The 8,940-nt window shown below is 36.6% G+C and overlaps 3 long non-coding RNA genes across 3 annotated transcripts; 1 reads left to right on the forward strand and 2 right to left on the reverse strand.

Moving 5' to 3' along the window:
* Window positions 1-280: 280 nt before the first annotated feature.
* On the reverse strand, window positions 281-1,976 carry LOC113496478. Its single transcript, XR_003400827.1, has 2 exons — window positions 1,509-1,976; window positions 281-539 (listed from the first exon to the last, which is right to left on the reverse strand). It is a non-coding gene; the product is annotated as an uncharacterized LOC113496478 (long non-coding RNA).
* Window positions 1,977-2,155: 179 nt separating this feature from the next.
* Window positions 2,156-3,180, reverse strand: LOC113496364. The gene is made up of 2 exons (XR_003400804.1): window positions 3,084-3,180; window positions 2,156-2,439 (listed from the first exon to the last, which is right to left on the reverse strand). It is a non-coding gene; the product is annotated as an uncharacterized LOC113496364 (long non-coding RNA).
* Window positions 3,181-3,489: 309 nt separating this feature from the next.
* Window positions 3,490-4,545, forward strand: LOC113496370. Its single transcript, XR_003400806.1, has 2 exons — window positions 3,490-3,758; window positions 4,230-4,545. It is a non-coding gene; the product is annotated as an uncharacterized LOC113496370 (long non-coding RNA).
* The last annotated feature ends 4,395 nt before the right edge of the window (window positions 4,546-8,940 follow it).

Consider the following 8,940-nt stretch of genomic DNA (forward strand, 5'->3'; position numbering starts at 1 on the left):
TCTACGAACATGTTGTTTGACACAATATGTCAAGATGTAAATAAAAAACAATCGGAGCGTACTATAGAGTGGTCAAATACCACTGTACGCGGCTGTACCTATACAATAGGCATATTGTATAGGTAATCGTATATAACTCCTAACAATGGACTCGCAAAAAACCTATTGGTCATGCCTTCGTGCCGACAGTCTATAAATGCGCTATCAAACTCACAAACTTCCGTGCATGCGAATATTAATACGTGGGAGGCATACATGCGACATAATAAAACAAAAGACGTTTGCAATAAAACTTATATTAAAACGGGTTCAAACATTTGGTCGGAGTCATTTGAGCGGTCTGGTTGTGGGTTTTAACGGACGTAGTACGCTGAGTAGCCGTAGGGGTAAGCTGCGGCGGCGTAAGGCGCGGAGTAGGCTACGGGAGCAGCAGCGTAGGCGGAGTAGCCGTAGCCGACAGCTGGGGCGGTGTAGGCCAGCACCTGGGGCTCGGGCTTGGGGTTGGCGAAAGCCACGGCCAACACGGCGAAGAGGGCGAACTGGAATATTGGAATATTATATCAGTAGCTCTTGTAAAATGTTATATAGTTTAATAATGCGATTTAATAGGTACTAGACACGCTTTCTATTTAACAAATAATTGAAATATATAAAAATGCAAGCATAGAATTACAAGATCACTTCGACATTTATATCAATCGTATTTCTTCATTGATTCATCCTTGTAGAAAGTCGCATACTTCTTTACGCTGTGCGGATATGAAGTATTTAAAGAATTCTTTAGTATTTTTTTCTCTGAAATTAATGTATAATCAATAGAGAAAAAATGCATAATAAACAGTAGGTAGCACATATTGTGTCTCATCTTTTATTGTGAACATCGAAAAAATTGTATGCCAAAATGATGAGGCAACTCGTCTAAAAGTGTACGGTTTCCACAAATGTCTCGACCCTTGTTACGAAAGAGGCTTCATATCACGGGCTAACAAGATAAGCGGTACTAAAATATTTACCCAAACAAACCCCTAATAACACTACTAGGGATTTGCCACCGATTGTTAAAGCGAGACTGTCATATTTCTGGAAGCGAGACACCGCACTACAAGCGGAATAGCACTATCCTTCTTCAACAACTAAAACATTCTCACTTTAAGAATTGATGATAGCAACAACTTCTGTCTCCGTAAGTTAACAAATTGGAACACATTTTTTCCCTCAAAGAATCTGTAGTGACAGTTATTTAGATAAATGACAACTTCGAGAAATTATTTTTAATAATCTTTTTAGAAGTTTGCAGTTGCTAATTCTAAATAATGTGTCGAATAATGTTATTATTTTAGATGACGTTTAAAATTATCGTTTATAAATGCTAATTTTACTTCAATTTTATCGATTATCGTAACTAAGAAATAATTTGTGGAATGCATATAAATATTCAATTAGGACAATTTACTACAAGATTCCGAACAAATCGATGAGAATATAATATAAATATTATATAAACTTACCAGTCTGAAGAACATGGTTGTAAGTAACTTGAGATTTGTGTCACAAGTGATACTCCTTGCAGATCGATCTTAGCTTATATACAGCCTCGACGACCACGCCCTGTATGAAGTCTATATGTCGTACTTAGATAAAAAGTGTCCTTGATCTTCAGTAATAGATGAATGTACCTGATCCATATACATCTTGTAATCAACATCCGTGTGACGCGATATCCATCTCTATTGCTCCCTATTGCTAAGCATTCATTACATAATTGGCTCAAGCTATTTATAATACATGATTGTTTAGTCATTGTGTCTTGTGTACAAGCTTGCTAATAATATTTGACTTTTAACGTTCTCTAGACATTTGATTGGTTTTTACTGATGTATTATTGGGCACGACGTAATTGCGTGATTATTGGGTACGGTAGTATTTATGATGACATTAATGTCACTTGTTTCTGGAATTATTAATGTTTTTTAATAATTATGAGACATTTTTGCTTGTTTAGTAGATGATCCTAAACGGTCCGATCGTCGCAGGCATACCTAGGGCTGGCACCGATTTAAGTAATTTATCTACAAAACGTTTACATGATAAACCTTACGGGAAAGACAATTTGGTACGTTTGTATCTTTGTTTTCATTGGTAATAAAACTAGTTATTTTTGATATAACATAATATATATTGCTTGGACTTAACATAGGTACATCACAAAGTAGGCATAAAGATCAGGGCAGTAGTTTTTTAGGTTAATACTTAGTAGTATCCGTAGCCATAGTTGTATGGGGAGGCTCCATAGGTGCCGTACGAGCCGTAGCCGACGGGGTTGGAGTAGCCAGAATAGCCGTAGTAGCCGGGATAGCCGGCAGCGTAGCTTCCGTAGCCGTAGCCGGAGTAAAGCTGGGGCCTCGCCAGAGCAACCGCCAGCACAGCGAACAAGATCAACTGGAAAATGAAATATGGAGTTAATATTATAAAAAGCGAAACTGGATAATAGTTTTCTATTTTACAAACAATGCAGCAAAGTTTTTCTTGGTAACCACCATATTAAGTCTATAGCCGCTAATCTTGTCATCACATATAAAACCTATGCGGCTACGGTCTAATATACTATCACAGCGTTTATACCATCATCCTTATTTTAGTTTTTTTTTTCAGAATAATTTACTACTTTAGGATGACATTAGTTTAAACTAAAACGAGCGCTTTAAAACTGTTTAACAATAACACAAACGGTTAAAGGCATGAACAAGATAAATACCTATAAATGGGCTTTTGGACCACTTTTAAACAAATAAGGTCATCCTAAAGCATAATGAAGTAATGCCTTCAATAGCTAAACGTCTTCAACTAGTGATACACCTGAGACACAAATATTTGTATCAGATCTATGCTATCCTCAGTGCAGGTTTTGATATTTTTCCGAACTATATATTACATGAGAGAGTAAGTAGGGAAAATCGACAGGTATTTTCCGATATTTCAACTACGATTATAAAACCAAATAATATTTTAGGTAATACATATCCAAGTTAAGTAAGGTTCCAAGTAACAGAATAACAAAGTGTAAAAAAGTAAAATGTACTCACCAGTTTAGCAAACATTGTGCTGTAAGATATCCTTTTATTTCTATGTGTGATTGAACTAGTCCCGATGACACCCGATGCGTACTGTTTTCAATTTTACAACTCCCTCAATATTTATAGGTGGCTCATGTCCTTGGACACTAAAACAATAACGGAAAACCTATACTTACAAATGGATCTCAGTTGGGAATCAATGTAAATTATGAGCACAGACAAACGTACGGGGACGCGCTCTACATGACCAAGTAGGCCGTCTTTGTTTATACAAAAAGCTACCACACGCAAACCAAAAAGAATAAATTATGCATAGTTTTATTTTATTGCCTTCGCAGCATACTTGGTATAGGCAATTTAAGTCGCCTTAAACTTAGGTCTTCCTCAACGTACTGACATAAAGGATTAGAAGGAACAATGTAACATTGCTTTGAAAGCTGAAGTTGCTATTCGTAAGGTACGAATTAACAATACCGTCCTTACAAGGCGAGCCAGGATGTTATTCTATTGATCTCGGATCATCGACCTCCGTGAGCGCCCTCGCTTTGACAGATTGTCATCCCAGCAAAATAAATCATGTTTAATAAAGATCAAGGTTAATATTTTGTTATATAAGCTTAGGACATCTGAAGCTCAGCACGATTCAGTCAACTGTATCAAACAAACAAGATGTTCGCTAAAATCGTGAGTACATATATTTTTTGTGGTATCATTTATTAAGTTTTACTTTACTTCCTAACTAGCTAGGTGTTGCTATTTTTAAGTGTAGTTGGTTTAAAAAGGTAATTAATTGAATCTTTCAAAAATGGGAATTTTGTGCAAAATTACATTCTTCCATGACTAATAAAAAAAACCAGTCTAAGATAACTGATATCCGTACAAAAGTGGAGAATGAACTCACAAATTATTGAACTTCAAGTTATCAAGTGTATTTGTTTCTAATATTAAAATTGACCCGTAGAACCTTGTCAAGATTTTCTTTCGAACCTTTAGAATGTACTACCAAAGATACTCGTAATTGAATTACCAGATATTGCGCAATATTATGACACTTAAACAATATTATCATTCTAGCTGTATAGTCTATAAATAGACAGCTAAAACTTAGCCATGCCTATTACCACAAGTGCGTCCAACTTTCTGTTGTTTTTCCAGTTTGCCCTCTTCGCTCTGCTGGCGGTGGCGTTCGCGGCGCCGAGCCCCAACCCGCAGGTCATCACCTACTCCAATGGAGTGGACTACGTGTACCCTGGAGCTGGTTTCGCCCCAACCGTCTACTCTGCATACAACGCTCCGGTAGCCTACTCCGGATACCCTGGTTACGCTGCCCCAGTCTTCGTGCGGTGATAACATCCTGACGCACACCAACCATCTCTACAAAATACCACAAAACGGACCTGCTTATAATTTCTATGTTAAATTGTATGCAGATGAATCCCCTGTCATCTTGAGCAAATAAATGTCAATACAACAAGTTAGTTTGACTTCATAACCCCTTAGCGGATACACCATGTGTAACTCGTCTCCTCGAAGGAAGTCATCTCTTACGCACGAGTAGGCTTCGCATATTAATGTGTACACACTTTCCCACAGGGTTTGAGAGTCAATGTTTTCTGAGACGCAGTAGCGTAACAAGTTAACTAATTATACATGATCACAACTAAAGAGTTTGCTTTCACTAATATAGTCAATTTTCTGAGAAATTCATAGGAAAATTTAAACTTGAGCAATCACACAAGTGTTTCTGTTCTTATTCAAGTCAATGGACGCTAGGTGAACAGCGCACCTTCCTTCTGGCAGTGAAAACTCCTTTTCTTTTACTCCTTTTATTTTTAAATTGGCATCAACGTCTACTGTAGAACTACACTAAGCTTTCAGCGTCAACCATCAGCATGCCTATTGATTTTTCATTTAATTTTAGCGTACGATCAGTGTTACATGCAGGTAAAGACAGCTCAAAAGACAAAGGACTGGTGTCATTACATGCACATGTAAGTCCATAACTGATGCTTGTAATGACACCAGCTCGCACCTGTATTGGCTGTTATCGCACGACAAGACTAATTGCGTTCTTCAATCACTGCCTCAGTTCAAACATGATCTAGCCTTATCATATACGTCGGCAGTGTATATCATATTATGAAGCCAGCTTTAATCGATTTGATTATGTAGTTGTATTGATCGATTTCATTATATCGATGCATTATGTAGTTATTCAAATATTTTACAATGTTAATTTGCACTAGGTAACAAACCCTAATTAACATATTATATATTGAACCTGTTTCTTACTTAGCAATTTATTTTAATACTACATCGTTTCTTGCAGCTACGCAGTGCCAACAAAGACAATTTGCAATTTTTATTTCATATACATGTTTACCTTTTAAATGATTTACAACAAAGAAATTACTATAACTTAATGATACCGGCCTAAATAATAAATATGTCCAGCGTAAAGGGAAGGTTTTAAGCATTAATTACCACGCTTTTGACGATTCCTAAATTTCGAATCCTGGTGGTTTCCTCACGATTCCTTCACCGTTTGTCATACAATATTTAAGAAAGTAAATTTAATTTTGAAAATCATAATACTTTGCTTGCATTGGGACCGAACCTGAACCGATGGACCCCGGTTCCCTGCATCGAACCAAAAATTATTTTCTCATTTTACATTTTATTTTGGTTTTCTATACACCAACGACGCACTGCCCCCGGTGTTGTACCCGATACTTAGCCTTGTTCCAGGTAATTTTCTATAAGTTCGTGTATGCTCTCGTTAGTTCTACAAGCGAAACTACTTATTAAGAACACATGTAGCTTTCTAGAACTTACATGCACGTAAACGTAGCATAATTTTGCGAAACAAATATCTTTATTCCTGGTAATTTTGTAGAACTTTCGATGATTTTCTGTTCTAACTGATACAAGGTTCTAGGAAAACGACTTTATAAAAATCAAATGAATTTATTAAATGAACCAAAAGGCACAACTACGTATTTATAAATGCGTGGTAGTAAGAGGACAAGAAGAAGAAGCTATAGTAGCACAAGAAATCTATATAATTATTTAGATTTCTATGAGTACCACAGATATTCTACAAAGATTAATTATCCAATACATTGACTAGTAGCAAACTACCTGCTACTTGACAATTATAATGGGCACACTTAATAACACGCGCAAATATCATATGACATTATTAAGTCACGAAAATAAGACCTTGAACTTTAAATACAATGGACGAGTCCAAGCACTGCCCGCCATTAGCAGCTGCCTAGTCATTACTGTCGTACTCACCCACATAGGAACTGATGTCATACATGCGTAAGTACTTATTTTGTCTAACCGAAGATCAAGTTAAAACTATTGTTCCAATTTTAGTCACGTCCTCTCGCAGATGTTACGTTTTTCTCGCCTCTTTTTTTTCCTCCTTGTGTCGCGGAGGGTGACCAACACACATTTAAAGCACATGAACAAAGACATCCAGACTCAGGATAAACATTCGTGGAACACCCAAAATTATAATCCTACGCAGAGTCGAACCCGCAACCCGTCGCGCTCAGTAGGTTTTTTGTGGTGTCCTCAACACTCGGCTATGCGTGCAGTCATTTCGACGACCTCCGTGGTCGAGTGGCGTACGCACCGGTTTCAAGGTGTCGCTAGCTCTGAGGTACCGGGTTCGATTCCCGGTCGAATCAATAACAACTGAACTGATCGAAACGAATGAACAAAATCTAAAATTTTAAACTTGGAAATAGTTTAAAATAGAATAAAAAACATTATTCGCAATACAACCATACATCATTTTATTTTCGCAGTGTAGTTTGCAGACTGAATTTCCATAATCTCAATTGCCCACTGAAACTAAGGCTTATAAACAGTATTGTCAAGCACTTCAATCTGTTAATAAGTTTAGTGGCAGTATCTTAACGATTACTTCAATCATCGTTTGTAAAGGACCCATTGTGATTGACCAAACATTGTGTCGTTATCTAAAGGGGACACTGTCGTATTACGGTAGAATTGGTTTACTTTAGTTAATTATTTAGGAGAAACGGGTTGATGAGATTAATGGGAATGGTTAATCTGGCCGGCAAGTGATCATTGACAGTTTAATATCTTCAAACCACTGATTAAGATTGTGAAACAGGTCAATATTTAGTTAAAATCATAGTCTTGATTGACAATATTGCTGTACAACAAGTTTGAATACGTAAAAACTAGAATAATTTTACCGTCGAACTTTGTCATAATAAGATCAAATGACAAGTATCACATTACCAACGAATATATTGCTGACAAACAAAAAATGTAAGCACCGAAATTAGAACCGTGTCACAAGCAAGAGCGACTCTAAAAACAGGACAGGATCAAGTTAGATTCGAGCACAAAAGGTTCTGTTTCATTATCTATACAAAAATTTTGTTTAAGTAAATACAAAAACATACAACTAACATCAAATAAAAAACTATTAAGCATGTTAAATTTGATGAAATTTTAATGGGACTTAAAAACAGATATCACGTTAAAAAATCAACAAAATCGCTTCATCCAGTCCGAAATTATGACGTAACAAACGTCACAAAAAACAGACGAATTGAAAACCTCCTTCTTTTGATCCCGGTTGAAAATAGATTCGCTCTATAACCTATCTATCCTAAACTAGCGAAAATTATACCGATTCGTACGGTATGCAGGCAGGCAAATATTAGCAATACCGTTCCACTCTACCGAAACGGAACCCTAATAAGCATGTTTTTTCTTTTGTTTTAAGTCAGATAGTGAACCGGATTCCGACAGGTGAGGATAATTCGTAATATATTACGCAACAGACTTGCAGTCATATATCTACGGACATTATCTACAATCTGTTTGAATTTTAATAGAGTTTACGACGCACCGGTATGTTACACTGACTGTCTAATAGATTTATGGATCTGTCTGAAGTCCTTAACATACTGCCATACTGGTTTTTGGACAGAATGCAAAAAAATCTTCTTCATTGAGGTAAAAAAGTAAGCATTTTATTTTCTCTCCACAATGTACTAATGTGGCAAAGATTGAATTAGAGAAGCAAAAAGCAGAAGAAAGGAGGAACCTAAAAAACGAATTTGCAGCTATAAATCTACGGTAAGTAGGTATATATATAGGTGGGCGATCTAGCAAGCGGTGGCAAGACGACTTCAACGCTTACCAACCAGGCTGGTTCCATTCGGCCCAGAATAGAGAGTCGTGGAAGGATATGGGGGAGGCCTTTGCCCAGCAGTGGGACACAGTAGGCTAGGAATATATATGTGTATGTATATAGTATTAATTTTAATAAGTACTTTATTAAGCGGTTCTATGGAAAAGATAAATAGATTTCATACAACTCATCAAGCTTAAGAGAAGAGATAATTCTTAGAAGCTAGTTTCCGAAGAATGGGAAATTACTTTTTCCGCATAACTTGGTAATGGTAGATCTATACAAGAATCTTATATCAGTTTTCATAAAAATCAATTAAGGAACTCCTTAAAGCTAACAAACAATTGCAAAATTCGCTCCCTAAGATGTCAAAATACGTTAATTTAGCAATATTGTATCAATATGTAAGTCGTAGCGTATTGTTCTTGCCGCGTCGCGCGTCGCTCTGTGGGCCAACACTCGAACAATGCATGTTTACTAAAATAGCCCAATCCCTCGACACGGCGGCCATGTTTGGAATACTGATGCAGTACACGGACACCGCTGGACATATTATCATTCTTACAAAATGACTATGGAATGCGCATACGTAACGCATTTTTCTAGATAAATCGTCGAAATATTTGTAACAAGTATGTATGTTTCTTGAATAAATAATACTATGGGAACAGAACAAAA

Source organism: Trichoplusia ni, chromosome 1 (genome assembly GCF_003590095.1).
Source record: "Trichoplusia ni isolate ovarian cell line Hi5 chromosome 1, tn1, whole genome shotgun sequence".
Taxonomy (NCBI): Eukaryota; Metazoa; Arthropoda; class Insecta; order Lepidoptera; family Noctuidae; genus Trichoplusia; species Trichoplusia ni.